The sequence below is a fragment of the Protopterus annectens genome, chromosome 7.part1, assembly GCF_019279795.1.
Source record: "Protopterus annectens isolate FY-2018-M chromosome 7.part1, PAN1.0, whole genome shotgun sequence".
Taxonomy (NCBI): domain Eukaryota; kingdom Metazoa; phylum Chordata; order Ceratodontiformes; family Protopteridae; genus Protopterus; species Protopterus annectens.
This window is the reverse complement of record NC_056740.1, coordinates 59,698,494-59,717,704: the sequence shown is the minus strand read 5'-3', so window position 1 is coordinate 59,717,704 and position 19,211 is coordinate 59,698,494.

Sequence of the window (19,211 nt, the reverse complement as noted above, 5' to 3'; positions counted from 1 at the left end):
CTTCTACATTGCCCACCTGATCATGAAGGGATTCACATCTAGATCAAGGGAGGTCATCGTCCCCTTGTACTCATCACTCATTAGACCTATGATTGAGTACAATGCCCCATTCGGAATGTATCTGACCCGACACTTGCAGCAGCTGGAAAGGCCCCAAAAGTTCCTCACCAAAAGGATAAAGGGTCTCAAAAATATGTCTTATGCTGCCCGACTGAAAGAACTCCAGCTCTATTCAGTCTCATACCGCTTGCTCAGAGGTGACCTGTGCCTGACATATAAGGCCATGTCAAACCCAGATTTGATGAATATGCTTCACCTCAAAAATCTAGATCCCTCAGAACCACAAGGGCGGAGACTTAAACCTTGACACGGTTATTAATAGAACGTGCTGGAGGGACAGATTCATCACCCAGAGACTCCCTATGCTGTGGAACAAAATCCCGGTACATGTGAGGCAGAGCACCTCGCTGGCCTTGTTCAAGAGGAATCTTGACCAATGGATGGGAGATCGCAGATATACCCCAGGGATTACTTCAGTGTCACTGCTTGACAGAGGCACAGCAAAATAATAGGCATAGTTTTATTCAAACTAAAGGGGTGGCGAAAGCCAAATAACTATGGGCTAGGCTTATAAATGCCCTTGGGCAGATAGCCTAGTATGAACCTATGAACCTATGAACCTATATACATAACCCTGATGTTTTCACAAAAATAGCATACAGCAAAATAAGTCAACAGTACAGGGAATGTACTTATACATGTAGATGTATGTGTGTGTGTGTGTGTGTGTGTGTGTGTGTGTGTGTGTGTGTGTGTGTGTGTGTGTACATATATGCACAACTAAATAAATATATTCCTCTCACTCTCTCTCTCTCTCTATTAAATTTATCTATCTATATATAAATATCTACATATATATATATATATATATATATATATATATATATATATATATATATTTTATATATATATGTGTGTGTGTGCATGTGTGTGTGTGTGTGTGTGTGTGTGTGTGTGTGTGTGTGTGTGTGTGTGTGTATATATATATTTATATATATATATATATATATATATAAATATATATATATATATATAAATATATATATATATATATATATAAATATATATATATACAGATATATATCGATAGACAGAGCACATAACAAAGACATATATGACCACAGGCACTGTTAATGGGGGTGAGGGTGCTCAAGCAACATACGTCTTACATGTAACAATATTCTCCTCCCCCCATACAAACAGGTCTGCCCTGCAATACAATACCAGCTTTTTTGAATCCAGTAACCAGGACCTAACACGACATGGCCACAAGATGTTTACAGTAAGCCATGCCACCTGTATGATGTGAGGCTGGTATCAATAACATATCATACATTACAGTCTGGCTATCATAGTGTAAGTACAATGTGAAAGCAATACAGCATTCCTAAGATACATATACACAGACACAGTTATGGAGATACAGATATGTGTCTATATATATCTATGTACAAATATAGACATATATGTAACTACACATACACACACAGATGTATGTCTAGGAAGATACATTATTAGAGGGTGCACACTACACTGAACAGCCAGTCTCCCTACAATTGAAACCTAATCAGATGGACAGTGTATGACTCACCCATACAAAAGACAATTGTTGCCTGAAACATATAGCAACAGAGAAGTCAAAGGATGTAACAACACACACATATTTGCATATGTTTTAAAGCTTTATTTGTGTACAATTACAGTTTTATATGCCATGTCATATTGCAGTTTATACTTTGAAGTACATAGAAACAGATAAATGCTAATGTCAAACAGATCTTTTAAGACAGTAATCTGAAAGCATAACATATGTTGCTGTCCAGGCCAAGGCCTTCAAGTAGTACAACAGAAAGTACTGACTGGGCCACAGGATAATGATAAATCAACAGTAAGTGATGCAGATGTATAGCCCAGACGCCTCTAACTACAGTCTGTACAAAATCCCTAGGGTGAAAAGACCTTAGTTTACACAATGGGATGTATCTGTTACATAACAATGCATAACTGAAATCATCACAATTGCACTGACAAACAGAACAGGCTGTATGGCAGTAATCAGTAGGCCAGCAATGTTCACAAGGTGAAGTGTATGGTACTGTACAGCCATATACCTTAAGCCAGCTTACTACTGATATACCTCACATGTTGTAACACCTTAGGCTAATGATGGTGCTTACCCCCCCACCAGACTGACTTACAGGAGCATAAAACACTGTTACATACACTGACCTCTGCACTGCAAAGGGCCATACATGTGTTGTGCAGATGAAGCATACATATATATGGACCCTTCCCCACAATATGTCTGGGTGCCCAACAGCACTGGAATGATGGCGGGAATGGCAGCATGACATTATCACTGGACAACACATAGTAAAGCCTTACTGCATGTCACATGGACAAAGCCTAGTATGTCATTGGAGGACAGAGGCCAGTACACAGGCCCATATGCTAAATAGTGTTGGCATGCACTGAGCATGTTGCTGTTGCTACAGGATAGTCTGCTACACACACTTAGACAAAAATATGACATTATAAACACAAATGGATGTAGCCACCTACTGATAGCACTCAACACACACACTGCCAGTGATATATCAGACACAAGACCTGTGTGGTGGACAGACAAAAGATGGACCCATATATCAGAACTATGCAGACAGACTGCAGTGCATATTAAACTAGTATGTACACACAAAACCTGCAACACTGGTGCTATACAATGCATATACCAACACTACTCATACCCTGTCTGTAGTTATTGAACCTGATACAAATATGTAGCTGCCTTGAGACTGCAATTCCACTTCTGAAAGGTCTTGCTACCTGCTGTCTGTAACACTGCTGCCCACACACAGGAAGGATGTCCACCATACAAGAAAGGTAAAGGGACCACTCCCAAATGATGTAGGGATTTATAGTAGTGGGTTGCTATGATAGTGTTAATTGGAAGTACTACACAGCATGCTGCATGCAAGTAACAAGTGGAGGACACTGATTGGTGCAGAGGCCATCATTTGATCATGTGCCTCCCTACAAAAGCCATGCTACAACCTATTCAAAGCAGCTCAATCCAGTTACTGGAAAGTGAGAGAGATGGAGAGAGACACTCAGTCCAAGACCAAAAACAAAACAAAAAACAAAAACAAAAAACAAACAAAAAAATAGCCTAGGCCTACAAAAAGATCTTTGTGAAGAGACATGCGTCACACAACAGGTATGTGAACTATATATGCATTTAATTGACGGTAGTACTTGGGCCATAATAATGGGATAGATGAGGTTGAAGTATTCATATGTGCCAGCAGGTGTTGTTGTTGTAATGATTTTCAGCTGAACAAATGCTATGGACGCTAGAGTTTGTACATGTGGGTAGTGGGCCATAGGCATCACCTGTGCAGAGCAGCACTGACTGACAAGATATAAGCCATCATACTGTGTGTAGTGTAATGGAAAACACGTATAGTACTGTGGCCAATAGCCGGTGGTGGAGGTAATGGCATATTGATGGATATGTGGGTTCCAGAGCCCACCACTAGCAGGATACTCAGGGAAATGTGTAATGTAGCATGTTGAAATGCCATAGGTGTGTAATAGTTGTATCTGCAATCTGTCTGCATATATACCTCTTTAATGTTAGGCTGTGTCCATATGTGGCACCTGTCTGTGTTGTAGCAAGGTAGAACACCCCAGCTGTGCAGGAAGGAGAGACAGAGATTCCCTGGGATTCATGAAGCTTGATCCAGGTGCAGGCATAGAGCTGGCATTCCAATACTGAATATGGCCGGTGAGCAATCCAGGTACGAGCTGTTTCCACATGCACTACCTGCTTACGCTATGCCCCCACAGCACCCGGCCCCTGTATGCTAATTACCCCATTTGCAGCAGTGTAGCATGCAAATGAAGGTATTTAGTGATCCAGGAAGTGGTGCAGGTGTAGTGTAAGCATGCAGAAATGTAAACCGTAAAAAACAGTTTACATTTTGGCAAACATAAAATTGGAGCCATGACAGCCGGCCAAACACATGTATTATATTGTTAATATATGTCAATGGCTAAATATATAGCCACTGCCATAAAAGAAATGTACAAAATATAAAAAGAACATTTAATTTCATTTTTCGCACTATCGCAAAATTTAAGCGCAGGGCAGCGGCGCGCAAACCAGATCGCAAGGAAAACAGAAAAATATAGAATAAAACTGCAATGTAACACATATCATGATTTTCCCATAATAGTCAATGGCAGGCATGTTACACCACACCATGGTGCAAGGGTTGCTAAGGGGCTGTGACAGTGTTTTGTGTGGTAGCTAGGAATTAGTAGGCATTGCCATGCAAATGAGAGGAGTAATAGTGAATCACAGATTCCCCACTGGTGTACAGATACACCTCACAGCGTAGCGTTATAACACCGAGGTGTGCCCTTGAGATAGAAATGACATCAAGAGAGGGTTGTCTCACCTTTGCTGTAAGCAGATTGGAGCATTACTAAACTGGTTTTCCCATAGCTAAGCAAAACTGCAGGAAAGGAGTGTGTTGAACTGGCTATAGCTTTGCTTAGCTGAGAGCACACAAGGTAACCAAGTATGCATGTGAACGGAGATTAAAACGTGCTTAAACTCAGTAAACGGGGTTGTGCGGCATGCACTGGAGCTGAAAAAGGAAGGATATAGGAAAAAAATAAGGAAATGCTGCAGCAGGGAAATTGGAGTACAAATGACTAATTAACACCTAGGAACCTACAGTGGGCCATTGACAACAGCTACCAAGGCTGCAAGCAGCTACCTGCAGAACAGGAAAGGGGAGCGGCTGTACTGCAAAGAAAACAGTAAAGTGTCACAGCAGAACAAAGCAGATTTGCATTATATCGGCTACAAGACACAATTTGCAACACATGACTGGGTAGGGAAAGTACAAAACAAGAAAGACGGCAGGTGGTGGCATGCCTGATAATGGGAGGGGATCCTGGTATAAAAGTGAATTAAAGGGCAACAAATTAATCAAGGCAGGCAAGCATAACTCCACACTAAAGGCCCCACACTTGCAGTACTCACTGTAAAACCCATAATTAAGATACCCTGCAGCTGGAATTGCTCATACACACCCAATGACATCAGCAGCATCCATAGCACAATAGTATAAAGTGTGAAAGCACCTCACACACACTTGTGTATTCCCATACACTCTGCAGCAGTGGTGTATACAGACGGGGAACTTTTCTTATGTACATGTTAAGGGCTGCTATAGCTTTGAACCACCAGCATGTGTTGGAGACTGAAGGTGGTGTGGAGGATGATGCTTACAACCACCCTAGGTACTAGAGGAGGAGAAGAGTGTTCAGACCCAGGGTAACCTACCAGGGGCTACATGATCTGGAGATAGTAGAGCATTACAGGGTGGACAGGGACACCCTACAGCAACTTGTGGAGCTGTGTTGGTCTCTGTGAGGCCCCTTGAAGGATGTCTGTGTCAGCTGGACTATCAATTATGGCTCCCAGTTTGCAGTCATTGCCAAACATGGTCTGCCGTAGTCCACCTGTGTTTGCCTGTACCTCTGAGAAGTATATGCCAAACAGTAGGGGTCCCAGGACTGAGTCCTGTGGGACACCAGTTGTGACTGGTTAAGAGTTGGACCTGGAGGTTGCTAGTCTTACCATGTGGGCTCTATGTGTAAGCCTGTTGGCAACCCATCCTGTGATATATGGGTTTATGTACAGGCTGGTGAGGTTATCAATAATACCTGAGTGGGGAATGGTGTCAAAAGCCTTGGTGAGGTCAAGGTAGTATGTGTGAACCACCTCTACCCTCATCTAACATCTTGGTGACTGACTATAACATGTCAAACAGTTTCAGTAGGCATGATCTGCACTCAACCATGCTGATCTGGGTTGGGTCAAGTGTTTGGAGGTTACCAATGTCTTTGTCAATGAGTGCCATGAGGATGCACTCCATAACTTTGCAGACCAGGCTAGTCAGGCTTATGAGGTGGTAGTTACCATGGTCAGTTGTGTTTCCACCTTGGTGGAGTGGAATAACCATTGCTATGTGCCATTGTATGGGCATGTAGCCTGTGTAGAGGCTGAGGTTGAAAAGCTTAATTAGGTGGGGAGTTAGTTTGTCTTGTAGTGTTTGCAAGATGAAGTCTGGGACACCATCTGCCTCCATTGATGCTGTGTTTTGCCATCTGAGAGGGCCATTTCCACCTGTGTGTCTCTGATGTCTGGGATACTGTACTTTCTGAGTATTGTTGTGGGTTCTTTAGGGGGTGAAGTTTGCACTGAATGTATCTGCAAGGATGTTGGCGATATCAGTAGGGTCAGTATATTGTGTGCTATATTGCACCAGCACAGTGCAAATCTGTGTGTTACCACTTAGATCCTTGACATAGCCAAAGAAGGCTTTGTGGTTATCTTTTGAATGCCTGTCTATTTTCCTGTTGATGTTAGCCTTGGATGATTTCATGAGGGACCTATGTTTCTTACTAATACTGGTCACGGATGTCTGCCCTTCTTGGGTTTTGCTGCTTTTCTGGACTACTGTCCTACTTCTGTTGTATAGTCTGTTTATTGCAGGGGTCCACTAGACTGGTGACCTTGTCTAGGAGGAGCGAGTCTTGGTTTACCAGTGATGGCATGATCCATACATCCTTGTAGGTGCTTATAGAGTGCATTTGTAAATCTTTCTGTATCTTGAGCGGTGTTTTCCCTTAGTGTGGGGGCTGTGAAACCTCCCACCTATGTCTTTAGTAGTGTAAATTTAGCTATAGAAAAGGTATTCATTGTAGTTTCCTTGGGTGGGGGAGATGGTTGGGTGAGGAAATCATCAGTGAATAGTCCATGGTCAGATCTAACCAGTGACTGGTTTACCTCTGCTGTGGTGCACCTGTCACCCATGTTGGTGAGTACCACTTCTAGTATGTTTCCACCTCTCGTTAGGGGGTTTACCATCTGACACAGGGCATATGAGGTAATAAATTCCAGGAAGAGCTGGGCCTGGAAGTGAGTACTCCAGTAAGTTTCCCATTTAATGGTATGGTAGTTGACATTGACCAATACCAGGGTGTTCGGTAGGACTGTGATGTTTTCCACTGTCTCCAGGTAGGAGGAGTGGTGGTCCTGGGTCATGGAGGGTGATCTGTAGCAGGCCACAGTTTGCATTGCAATAGTGGCTGATGTTAGCTGCACATGGATGATCTCAGAGGTATCATGCTGCCCCACTAAGCTGGAAGTGTAGGTATCCCTGATGAATATGGATACACCCCCTCCATGTCTGTGTCAGTCCATGTTCTGTGGCCAAAATGTGTGGTATGGGTTGTAGTCCGGCAGTGCTGGTGTGCTCTCAGGAGCCTTAAAACAGATCTCAGTTACTGCACAGATGTTGACATTGTCCATACGGAGGAGTGCATTGAGTGTGTGCATGTTGTAATTACAAACCCTGGCGTTGAGTAGCATAACCCTCAATGATTTCGCTATTGTGCTGTTTACGGAGGTGGGAATCACCTTTGCGACTTGCCTAAAAAAGGCACCATGGGGGCACCAATAGCCTTGGCCAGTATTCCAAAGCCTAAGGCTGACACATGCAAGCCAGTATGGTATTGTTGCATGCATGTTTCCCATCTGTGCTTGTTTCTCATCTTTCCTGTAGGTAACCTACTGGTAAGCAATAGAAAGCCTTAAACTTATACAAGTCTTCTAGCTTCCAAGATAGGCTTTTGGAGTGATTATGTATCAGTGTTCTGTATGTTCCTGCTGTACTTAACTGTTTTCTGACTACATGGTGATATATTGTGATCTGAAAGCTCTGTTTATTCACATAGTATGTCTGTGACGGCCTGCACTTTAGAGGTTCACAGATTGGTAGTAGGCTATCTTCCCAAGGGCATTTAGAAGCATAGCTACAGTGTGTTGGCTTTCTCCACATCATTGATGAAGTAACTGAGCCTCTGTCAAGCATAGCCAATGAAGTGATTCCAGGCAGAGTTGCTGGAAGTTGTTGAAGACTGGGGTGGCGGAGGGTGATAGGGGCCCTTAATGATCTAAAGAGGGCATGTTAACATGAAACATTAACACCATTCAATTTCCCAAACAGGTCTTGCAGCTATACAACTGGAGGGGCTCCCCAACCCCCTGGATGCATGGTTCTGGGAAACATGATCCCAGGGGTGTATATTCTGTTACCCATTCACACATCAAGGTTTCTCATGAAGTGTGTCAGTGAGGGCCTATGCCTAATGTAGTTAGGAATTTAATGTATAGTCTCTCATTTCATTTGTTATGTTTTTATTTCAAGAGTAAGTGAAGCTCAGTGGGTTTGGGCACCTCCACCCTTTGCTTAGCCTAGCTTACACATAGAAATCATCTAAATAGGAAATAGGCAGAAGAAACGTTAATGTCAATAGTGTAATGGTTACAGCATTTGCATAGTATCTGTGCATTCCTGGTTCAAATCTCAATAAAGTCGGAGATGTTTTTCATGTTAAAAAGTATAACTTAACCACAGCTTGCATATCTAAGTAGTATTCTTCAGTATAATAAACATTTGAAACACCCATATATACCCATGTGTGCTTAAGGGTAAAGTCAACAGAGAATGTAATGTTATGTAAGCACATAGTATCAAACCTTTACAAATGCACTCTATGAGCACCTGCAAGGATGCATGGATCGTGCCATCCCTAGAAAAACCAAGACTCACTCCTCTAAGAGAAGGAAACCAGTTTGGTGGACCCCTGCAATAAACAGGCTATACAACAGAAGGAGGAAACTAGTTCAGAAAAAAGCAAACCCCAAGAAGGAAAGACATCCCTGATCAGAATCAGTAAGAAACTGGGGTCCCTCATGAAATCATCCAAGGCTAACTTCTAAAGAAAAATAGCCAAGGATTTAAAAGATAACCACAAAGCCTTATTTAGCTATGTTAAGAATCTAAGTGGCAACTCGCAGACATGCACTGAACTAGTGCAAAATAGCACAAAATATAATGAACCTACTGACATTGCCAACATCCTGGCAGATAGATTCAGTGCAAACTTCACCCCTCCTCTCACCTCCAAAAGGGCCCACAACAATACCGGAAAAGTGTAGTGTCTCAAAAATCACAGACACTCAGGTGAAAACAGCCCTTTCAAAAGCCAAACACACAGCATCAATGGGACCAGATAGTGTCCCAGGCTGCATATTGCACGAACTACAGAACGAACTAACCCCCCACCTAAACACACTGTTCAACCTCAGCCTCTCCACAGGCTACGTGCCCATAGAATGGTGCACAGCACCGGTTATTCCTCTCCACAAAGGAGGGGGCCACAACTGACTCAGGTTTCTTTCACCCCATAAGCCTGACTAGCCTGGTCTGCAAGACTATGGAGTGCATCATCATGGAACTCATTAACAAAGACATTGGGAACCTCCAAACACTTGACCTGACCCAGTTCAGCTTTGTTAAGGGCAGATCATGCCTACTAAACCTGGTTGGCTTCTTCGAGACAGTCACCAAGGCCATAGACGAGGGAAAGGTGGTTCACACAGCCTACCTTGATGTTGCCAAGGCTTTCGACACCATTCCCCACTTGGGTATTACAGAAAAACTCACCAGCCTGAACATAAACCCCTACATCATGAGATGGGTTGTCAACTGGCTTACAGACAGAACTCACACGGTAAGAATAGTGGGCTCCAGGTCCGACTCTAAACCAGTCACAAGTGGTATCCCACAAGGCTCGGTCCTGGGACCCCTACTATTCAGCATATACTTCTCAGATGTACAGGCAAACACAGGAGGACTATGGCTAACCAAGTTCGCCGATGACTGCAAACTGGGAGCCATAATTGACTGTCTGGCTGACATGGACATCCTCCAAAAGGGCCTTACTGAAACAGACACCTGGTGTCAAAGCCATGGCCTCAAGCTAAATGCCAAAAAATGCATAGTCATCCCATGTGGGAAAAACAAAACACCCATGAATTACCACATAGGTGGCAGCCCCCTTAATTCAGAAGAGGTAATAAAAGATCTGGGGACCCAGGTAGATAGTAATCTTTCCTTTGACAATCATATTGCCAAAGTAGTTAGGAAATCCTTCTATGTGGCCCTTCTAATTACTAAAGGGTTTGCATCTAGAAATAAAAAGGATATAGTGCCCCTCTACTCGTCATTCATTAGACCCATCCTAGAGTACAATGCCCCATTTGGGATGTACCTCTCAAGACACTTCCAACAGCTGGAAAGACCACAAAAGTATCTCACCAAGAGGATTACTGGTCTCAAACATATGTCCTATGCAGCCCCGACTGAAAAAACTCTAGCTGTACTCAGTGGCATATCGCTTACTCAGATATGATCTCTGTCTGACTTACAAAGCCATGTCCAACTCAGAATTGATGGACATGCTCCACCTAAAGAAATCCAAGTCACTGCGAGCCACGTGCTCTAATGAGCTAAACCTCACCACAACAATAAATAGAACATGCTGGAGGGATAGATTGGCACAGAGACTCCCCATGCTTTGGAACAAAATTCCAAATTACATCAGGCAGAGCCCCTCACTAACACTCTTCATGAGAAACCTTGATGGGTGGATGGGTAACAGAAAATACACTCCTGGGATCACTTCATTGGCTCTGCTTGACAGAGGATCAGTTAATTAATCAATGGGGCGGCGAAAGCCGACACACTCTGGCTAGGCTTATAAATGCCCTCGGGCAGATAGCCTACTACCTACCTATGAACCTATGAACCTATGTTACTTCACTGAAATGTATATATCCTGAGTAGTTAGCAGATGTAGCCATGTTTGCACGCACAGGTTATAAGTTTTAAAGTTTGTTTAACTGTGTTTAACTGCTGCTTTAATGTCACACAAACACTTTTAAACATGCTTACAACTGCTTAAATAAGCCTTATTCTGGAGTAAAATGCATTTTTAAAGCATTGCAGGTGTTGAACCCTGGACCATGCAGACCATAGCCATGGGACTTACCACTAAGCCATCTGAACTGTATACATATTTCATGGTCTTTAGACTACACCTTATACTATAGGCATTCCACAGTACTGACCACAAATGGGACAGTCACTTTGTGTACATATGTTCATAGGTTCATAGGTTCATAAGTAGGTACTAGGCTATCTGCCCGAAGGCATTTATAAGCCTAGCTGGAATGTATTGGCTTTTGCCGCCCCCTTAGATTAGCTCCCTGTGCCTCTGTCCAGCAGAGCCATTGAAGTGATCCCTGAGGTAAACTTGCTGTTTCCCATCCACTTATCAAAGTTTCTATTGAAGAGGGTTAGCAAGGAGCTCTGCTTAATGTAGATTGGAAACTTATTCCGGAGCATGGGAAGTCTCTGGGAAAGGAATCTATCCACCACGTCCTATTTATTGTTGTGGTGTGGTTTAGATCCCTGGAGCATGTGACTTGAGGGGATATGGTTTTCTTTAGCTGGAGCATGTCCATCAATTATGGGTTGGACATGGCTTTGTATGTCAGGCAGAGATCACCTCTGAGTAGGTGGTATGCAACCAAGTACAGCTGGAGTTTCTTCAGTCGAGCTGCATAGGGAATCTGCTTGAGGCCAGTGATCCTCTTTGTGAGGAACTTCTGTGGTCTTTCCAGTTGTTGCAGCTGTCTTGTAAGGTACATCCCAAATGGGGCATTGTACTCTATGATGGGTCTGATGAGTGATGTGTAGAGGGGCCCAATGACCTCTTTCGATCTGGATGCAAACCCTTTTGTGATTAGGTGGGCCACATAGAAGGATTTTCTAACCACTTTGGCAATATGATTATTAAAGGAGAGGTTACTATCTACTTGGGTCCCCAGATCCCTTATTACGTCTTCCGTATTTAGGGGGCTACCACCTATGTGGCAGTTTGTGGGGACTTTGTTTTTTCCAAAGAGGATGACTATGCACATTTTGGCATTTAGCTTGAGACCATGTTTTTGACACCAGGTATCTGTCTCAGTGAGACCTTTTGGAGGATGTCTGTCAGCCAGAGAGTCAATTATAACCCCTAGTTTGCTGTCATCTGCAAACTTGGTGAGCCATAGTCCTCCTGTGCTTGCCTGTACCTCTGAGAAGTATATGTCGAACAGGAGGGGTCCTAGGACTGAGCCCTGGGGAATGCCACTTGTAACAGGTTTAGAGTCAGACCTAGCTCCTGCAACTCTTACCATGTGGGCTCTGTCCGTAAGCCAGTTGGCAACCCATCTCGTGATATAGGGGTTTATGTTCAGGCTGGTGAGCTTGTCTATAATATCTGAGTGGGGAATAGTGTTGAAGGCCTTTGCGAGGTCCAGGTAGGCTGTGTGGACCACCTTTCCCTCATCTATAGCCTTGTTAACTGTCTCAAAGAAGTCCACCAGGTTTAGGAGGCATGATCTGCCCTTACCAAAGCCAAACTGGGTTTGGTCCAGTGTTTGGAGGTTTCCAGTGTCTTTGTTAATGAGATCCATGATGATGCTTTCCATAGCTTTGCAGACAAAGCTAGTCAGGCTTATAGGGTGATAGTTCCCGGGGTCCATTGTGACTCCACCTTTGTGGAGCAGAATAACCGTTGCTGTGTGCCACTCTGTGGGCATGTAGCCTGTGAAGAGGCTGAGTTTAAACAGTGTGGTTAGGTGAGGGGTTAGTTCATCTTTGAGCTTATGTAGGACACAGCCTGGGACACCGTTCGGTCCCACTGATGCTGTTTTTGGCTTTGGAAAGGGTTGTTTTAACCTGAGTGTCTGTGATTTCAGGGGCACTACATTCTTCTGGTATAGTTATGGGCCCTTTTGGGGATGAGAGGGGGTAAAGTTTGCACTGAACCTGTCTACCAGGATGTTGGCTATATCAGTCGGTTCAGTGTATTTTCTGCCATTCTGCACTAACTTCGGGCAGATCTGAGAATTGCCACTTAGATTCTTGACATAGCTAAAGAATGCCTTGTGGTTATCTTTGGAGTCCATGGCAATTTTTCTTTCAATTCTAGCTTGGATGAATTTATGAGAGAACATAGTTTCTTGCTGATACTGATCAGGGATGTCTTCCCTTCTTGGGATTTTACTCTTTTCTGTACTAGTTTCCTCCTTCTATTGTATAGCTTGTTTATGGCAGGGGTCCACCAGACTGGTTTCCTTTTCTTGGAGGAGTGAGTCTCAGTTTTGTTTGGGATAGCATGATCCATGCATTCTTGTAGGTGCCCGTAGAGTGCATTAGTAAAGGATTTTGCAGCTTGGACAGCATTATCCTTTAGCATGGGGGCTTTGAAACTTCCCACCTCGGTCTTAAGTAATGTGAAGTTTGCTTTTGAAAAGTTGTTCACGGTGGTTTCTTTGACTGGGGGTGGTGGCGGAATGTGGATATCCAGAGTGATTAGTTTATGGTCAGATCTAGCCAGTGAGGGGTTGACCTCTGGTGTGGAACACCGGTCGCCCATGTTGGTGATGACCAGGTCCAATATGTTGTCACCTCTGGTGGGGATGTTAACCAGGTCATCCAGGACATTTGAGTTTATAAATTCTAGGAAATGTTGGGCCAAGGAGTTCGTACTTGAGTAGTTCTCCCAGTTAATGTTTGGATAATTGGAATCACCCAATATCAGGGTGTTTGGTAGGATCTTTATGTTTCCCAGTGTTTCCAGGAATGCGGAGTGGGGATCCTGGGACATGGTGGGTGATCTGTAGCAAGCTATAATTTGAATAGCAGTTTTGCCCATTGTTAGTTGCACATGGATGATCTCTGAAGCATTGTGCTGTACCACTAACCTGGGGGTGTGGGTATCCTTGATGAATATGGATACTCCCCCACCTTTTGTATTTCGGTCCGGGTTTTGTGGCCGAAATGTATGGTATGAGTTGTAGCCTGGTAGTGCTGGGGTGCTCTCTGGAGCCTTAAACCAGGTTTCTGTGTCTGCACATATATCAGTTTTCTCCATACTGAGGAGTGCCTCGAGTGCATGCATTTTGAGGTTTAGACTTCTGGCATTGAGCAGTATTACCCTCAGTTTTTTGTTACTTGTGCTATTTACGGCTGTGGGTTTGTCTTTTGAGCCTTGCATAAAAAAGGCACTATGGGGGTGGTAAGAGCCTTGGCCAGTATTCGAAAGCTTAAGGGTGACAGGTGCAAGCTGTCTCTAGCAAAGCAGCGTGGCTTTTCGAGTATGTCATCCCAGGCTGACAGACACTGGATCCCCCTTGAATGACACCAGAAGCTTAGCCAATTGTTGAAACTGATAATTTTTTCTCTATACCCTGGTATCATTTTGGTGAGGGCAGGATGATACTCAGCGTCAGGGTTATACCAGCCTGGGCTATGTGATCAGAGAGCTCCTCCATGTCTCTTTTCATGTAGTCCAGGGAGGTACGGCTCAGGTCATTCACACCAACATGGACAATGGCAGAGCCATATTTGCACTTGTTCTGGAGTGACCTGAGTGCTTGTGTTATGTGGTGGATCCTGGCACCCAACAGGCAGCTAACAGTAACCTTCTCCTTGTTCTGCCTAGTGAGTGAGACGTCAGTGTGCCTGACTATAGAGTCACCTATTACTAGTGTGTTGGGTATGTTATTTTGTCTTAAGGGCTGTGATTGTGTGGCACACTGGTTTTGTGAAGTATGTGTTTCATGGTTTGTGTTGGGAGATGGAGGTTGCTTGGATGTCTGCTTTCGAGGTCTCTGTTGCTTTTGCAGATTTTTATTTAGAGCCTCCGAGTATGTTTTTTTGTATTTATGTGTTTTTTTGCCAGTGCTGGTTTCATAGGTCTATGTGAGACTGGTGGTGTGATGCAAGTAATTCCCTTCTCCTCTTGACTGCCTGGTCCAGTCTTGGGTTGAGAGAGCTCAGACTCCAGTTTGGCTGCATAATTGCATCTCTCACATGTATTAGTGTTTGGTGGAAGGAGAAGAGGGTTGTCTGTGTACATGAGGCAATTGTAACATTGCCTCAAAATGCCCAGATTCACCAGTTGGACTGAGAGTACACCTGAAACTGCCCTTTGGACATGCCTGGATAGGTACTGTGAACTGTTTTACTGATTGGCTGGTAAGTTCGAATACAGAGCCTTGTCCTTCTCCACAGTATAGGGGGGTCTAGTGCTAAGGTTTATTAGTGCTTGCTATGAGTTTTGGGCAAGTGTAGGGATGAGAAGTAAATGATTTGAGTGCTTAAGTTGAAAGTTGGTCTAGTTCCAAGGGAAAAATTGAAGAGTAGACTTTGTGGAGCCAGGAATAGTTTAACCCTAGCTAAGTGGCGCTGCCCAGCATGCAAAACCACGCAAATGTTGGTTTTATAGCAGGGAAATGAAACAGATAAAAATTAGCCCAAAATGGCAAATAAACTACTAATTACTGGGCTGAAACCACTCCTCCAGGGACAGATAGGCTGTTCAAAGCTCCCTCTCTCACAGTGAGCAGAGAAACTTCCTTCTATCCAAGTAAGGTATGGGCAAACACAGAAACTTGTAACACAGCCCTGAATTCAGCACTAACCTGAAAACTGGACTAAACTAGCTTAAAAAGGTAGGAAAACAAGTATATATATATATTTTTTTTGTTTGTTTTTATCAGAAAATATAGCAGATACAATCAAAAAAATACTTTAAATGCACAGAAATGGCTATCACACTTGAGTGTGTAGCCTACAACAGTTAAACATGTAATTTAAACACAAAAATGACTTTGTTAAAGTGCAGGCAGTAAAATAAGTACAATATGTAGCTGAAACAAGCTTTTTAAATCACAGAAGCTCTAGAAAATTGACGTTTTAGGTGGGATTAGCTAAAGGCAGCAAGAAAATGCAGACAAATGATACTTAATCACTCCAAAGTCTCTCTTTTGTTTCTCTGCTGCTGAAGAACTCTGCAGGGCACCAGGCAAGAGCTTACTGAGCTGCATTGTAATGTACAGTAGTCTGTGACTCAAAATATACAAGTCTACATATGTATAACTGTTGCAAATTAATACTATATATATATATATATATATATATATATATATATATATATATATATATATAAATGCATGTCAGTGGCGCCTGCACATAGACATATATATATATATGTGTGTGTGTGTGTGTGTGTGTGTGTGTGTGTGTGTATATATATATATGTATATATATACAGTTACATCTATAGCCATATATATAAACATCTATGAACACACTTTGTAACACAGACGCAATCCAAAGGATTTAAAGTATACACAAAACACATGCAGCTCTGCTATTATAGCTATTAATATTAACTTAATTCACCATAGAAGGGATGATTGTTGTGTATGTGGAGATTGGGGTGGGGGGAGGAATGATGGGCAATGAAATTATGTATCAAGGAGAGCCTAGGGTGGATGTTCAATAAGTGAATTGGAGGGGTATACATGGAGTATGAGGACAATATAAAAAAAAAAACAAGAACCATTCTCATTCGTAATACACCCTGTCAGGTCACATTGCAACACTTAATTCCACAAACATATGGACATTAACATGTATCATACATATGTACACCAACTGACTGTCACATTTGTTGTCAGTAGTGAGGAATGCCTGTAGTAAAATGTATATTCTAAACACCGTAACATTTGTACATATTTCAGATGCATTAGTGGTAAAGTCAGTGACTGTGGTGTTCATGGTCTTGGGTTCAAGGGATGTTAATTTATTTTGAGGGCCAGAATAAGGGCTGTCGGATGCAGGGTGATTAAAGCACTTTTAAGCAATTGTAAGCGGTTTTGCGTGGGTTTGCACAATGGTAAGCGATGCTTAAACACAGTTAAACAGATAAGCGCTTCACAGGTTTAACCTTTGCTTAACGTCATGCAGACCATGGGCAAACCTGCTTACAACCACTTAAATGTGCATTAATCACACTTTCCCTACCAGTGCCTGTTCTGAGAGGTAAAATAATAACCACTTCCAGGATTAGAACCCACAGCCATGTACACCATCCTGAGAGTAACCTACCACTAAGCTACCTGAGATGCACCTGTGCCAGTTGTGTATTCAGACAGGTTAAAACACAAAAGGGAGGAGTATGTGGAAATAGGACAAACCGCCATGTACCGAATGAAAGGTGTATGATATATATATATATATATATATATATATATATATATATATATATATATATATATATATATATATATATATATATATATACAGAGAGAGGGATAGATACATGTCGATATATAGAGATATACGTATATATATATATATATATATATATATATATATATATATATATATATATACACATATGTAGATATATAGATAGGTTAAAAACATGTACACATCTATGGATGTACATATAAACGTATGCAATTATATATATTATATATCTATATATCTATACATATATATATATATATATATATATATATATATATACATATATATATATATATATATATATATATATATATATCTACATACATACATACATACATACATACATGTGTGTATACAGCATCTGAAGTGTTCAAATCTGAGTATAACATGGGCCATAGCAATCACACATTCTGCTACCCCCAAACAATATGAACATAACATATGAAGAATATATGGCAATACACTATTACAAATATGTTCTGTGGACATGAGCCAAATAGGGTTAGTCACCAACACAACTACAATGACTGCAAATATCCATGACAGAAATACACAGACATCTTTCATTTAGCAAAACTTTATTACATTCCGATGTATTGCCAAAAGGATTCAAGGACTAACAATATGGGCATGCTATACAGAAAGTATTTAACAGTGCCTTAATGAATCAGCCTGCAATTACTATAGTATTAGTCCACTAAGGGATAGGTGTTCACATAGGGAAAGAACCCCCACACACATATAGAATATGTATAAAAGCAGTTCCTACACACCTGCATCTGCTATGTACACACACCAACATCTCTCCCACACCCAAACTAATTACAACAATACATACTATCATACCATAACCAATTATTCACCCACTGTACGACATCTGCTGAAACCTTAACATACCTGGACAGAGACTCACTAACATGGCCCTATGTGAAATACTTGCTGTTATACAATGGTACAGCTGCTGATGTTACAGGGTTTGTTTGAACTAATCCTGTTTCAGAGGGATGAACAGTAATTACACCAGGAAGTGTTACCAATTACTGATTATCAGCACAATATGATACACATTTACACCAAAGGTGTCTGGTGAGCACACTGTAACCCCCCTAACATTATATGCATAGCCATACAGCCTTGAGCTGGTCAAACATCCTGGCCAGACTGAAACATATGCAGAAGTATTAGGTACAAACAAACCCTGCACAAGTAGCAATGTTCAGAAATATAACAGCAGTACCCACATGTAGACCAAATCTTTTAGGCATTACACAAAATATATTTTTGTTTGTCTCCATACAGCTGTTGCAATAGATTTCAAACAACACTTCCAGGCTGTCTTCCTCACAAGCAAGGCAAAGGGACAATGCTCAAGTGGAGTACTCAATTATACTCCACCGTTGCCATGATGTTGGCTAAGGGAGTAGCTGCACAGCTGATGTGCATGTAATTAACTACTGTGGAACACCAACTGGTGATCAGGATAGCACATGTTACTGATCTCTAACTATAAAAGGATGCCTTGTCACACCATTTGTATCTACCTGCAGAATAGTACAAAATACCCAAGAGAAGATTGAAACACAAACCGAAAATTATGAATATACCAGTAAATAACACCTCCAGTTACTAAGAAGGTATGTATAACATTTAGTATGTCTGTGTATGTAGTACCTGTTTTGTAATAATTGCAGTGTAATCAATGCGTATAGTGGAAATAGCTGTCTTGTAGTGATGTATTGTTGAGCAGTAGTAATGCTTGTAGTATTCTATGTGTGTACTGCTGTAGGTTATACACCACAAGGGACAATATATACGGCTTGGAATTCACCAGTTCTTTTCCAGCCACTGTCAGTGTCAGGGTTGGTCCAACAAGTTTGTGCTATAACAGCGGATAGTATATGTTGATATATTGTAACAGTAGACATATGTATGGGTATATTAGTGAGATTAACATGTCAAAGATGGGCTTACTGTGCAAATATGATTTGCATTGTGGGATATTGTGCCAATAACTGTGTAATGTACAGTATTTTAGGCAGATCTGTATTCCATTTTACATAGCATGTC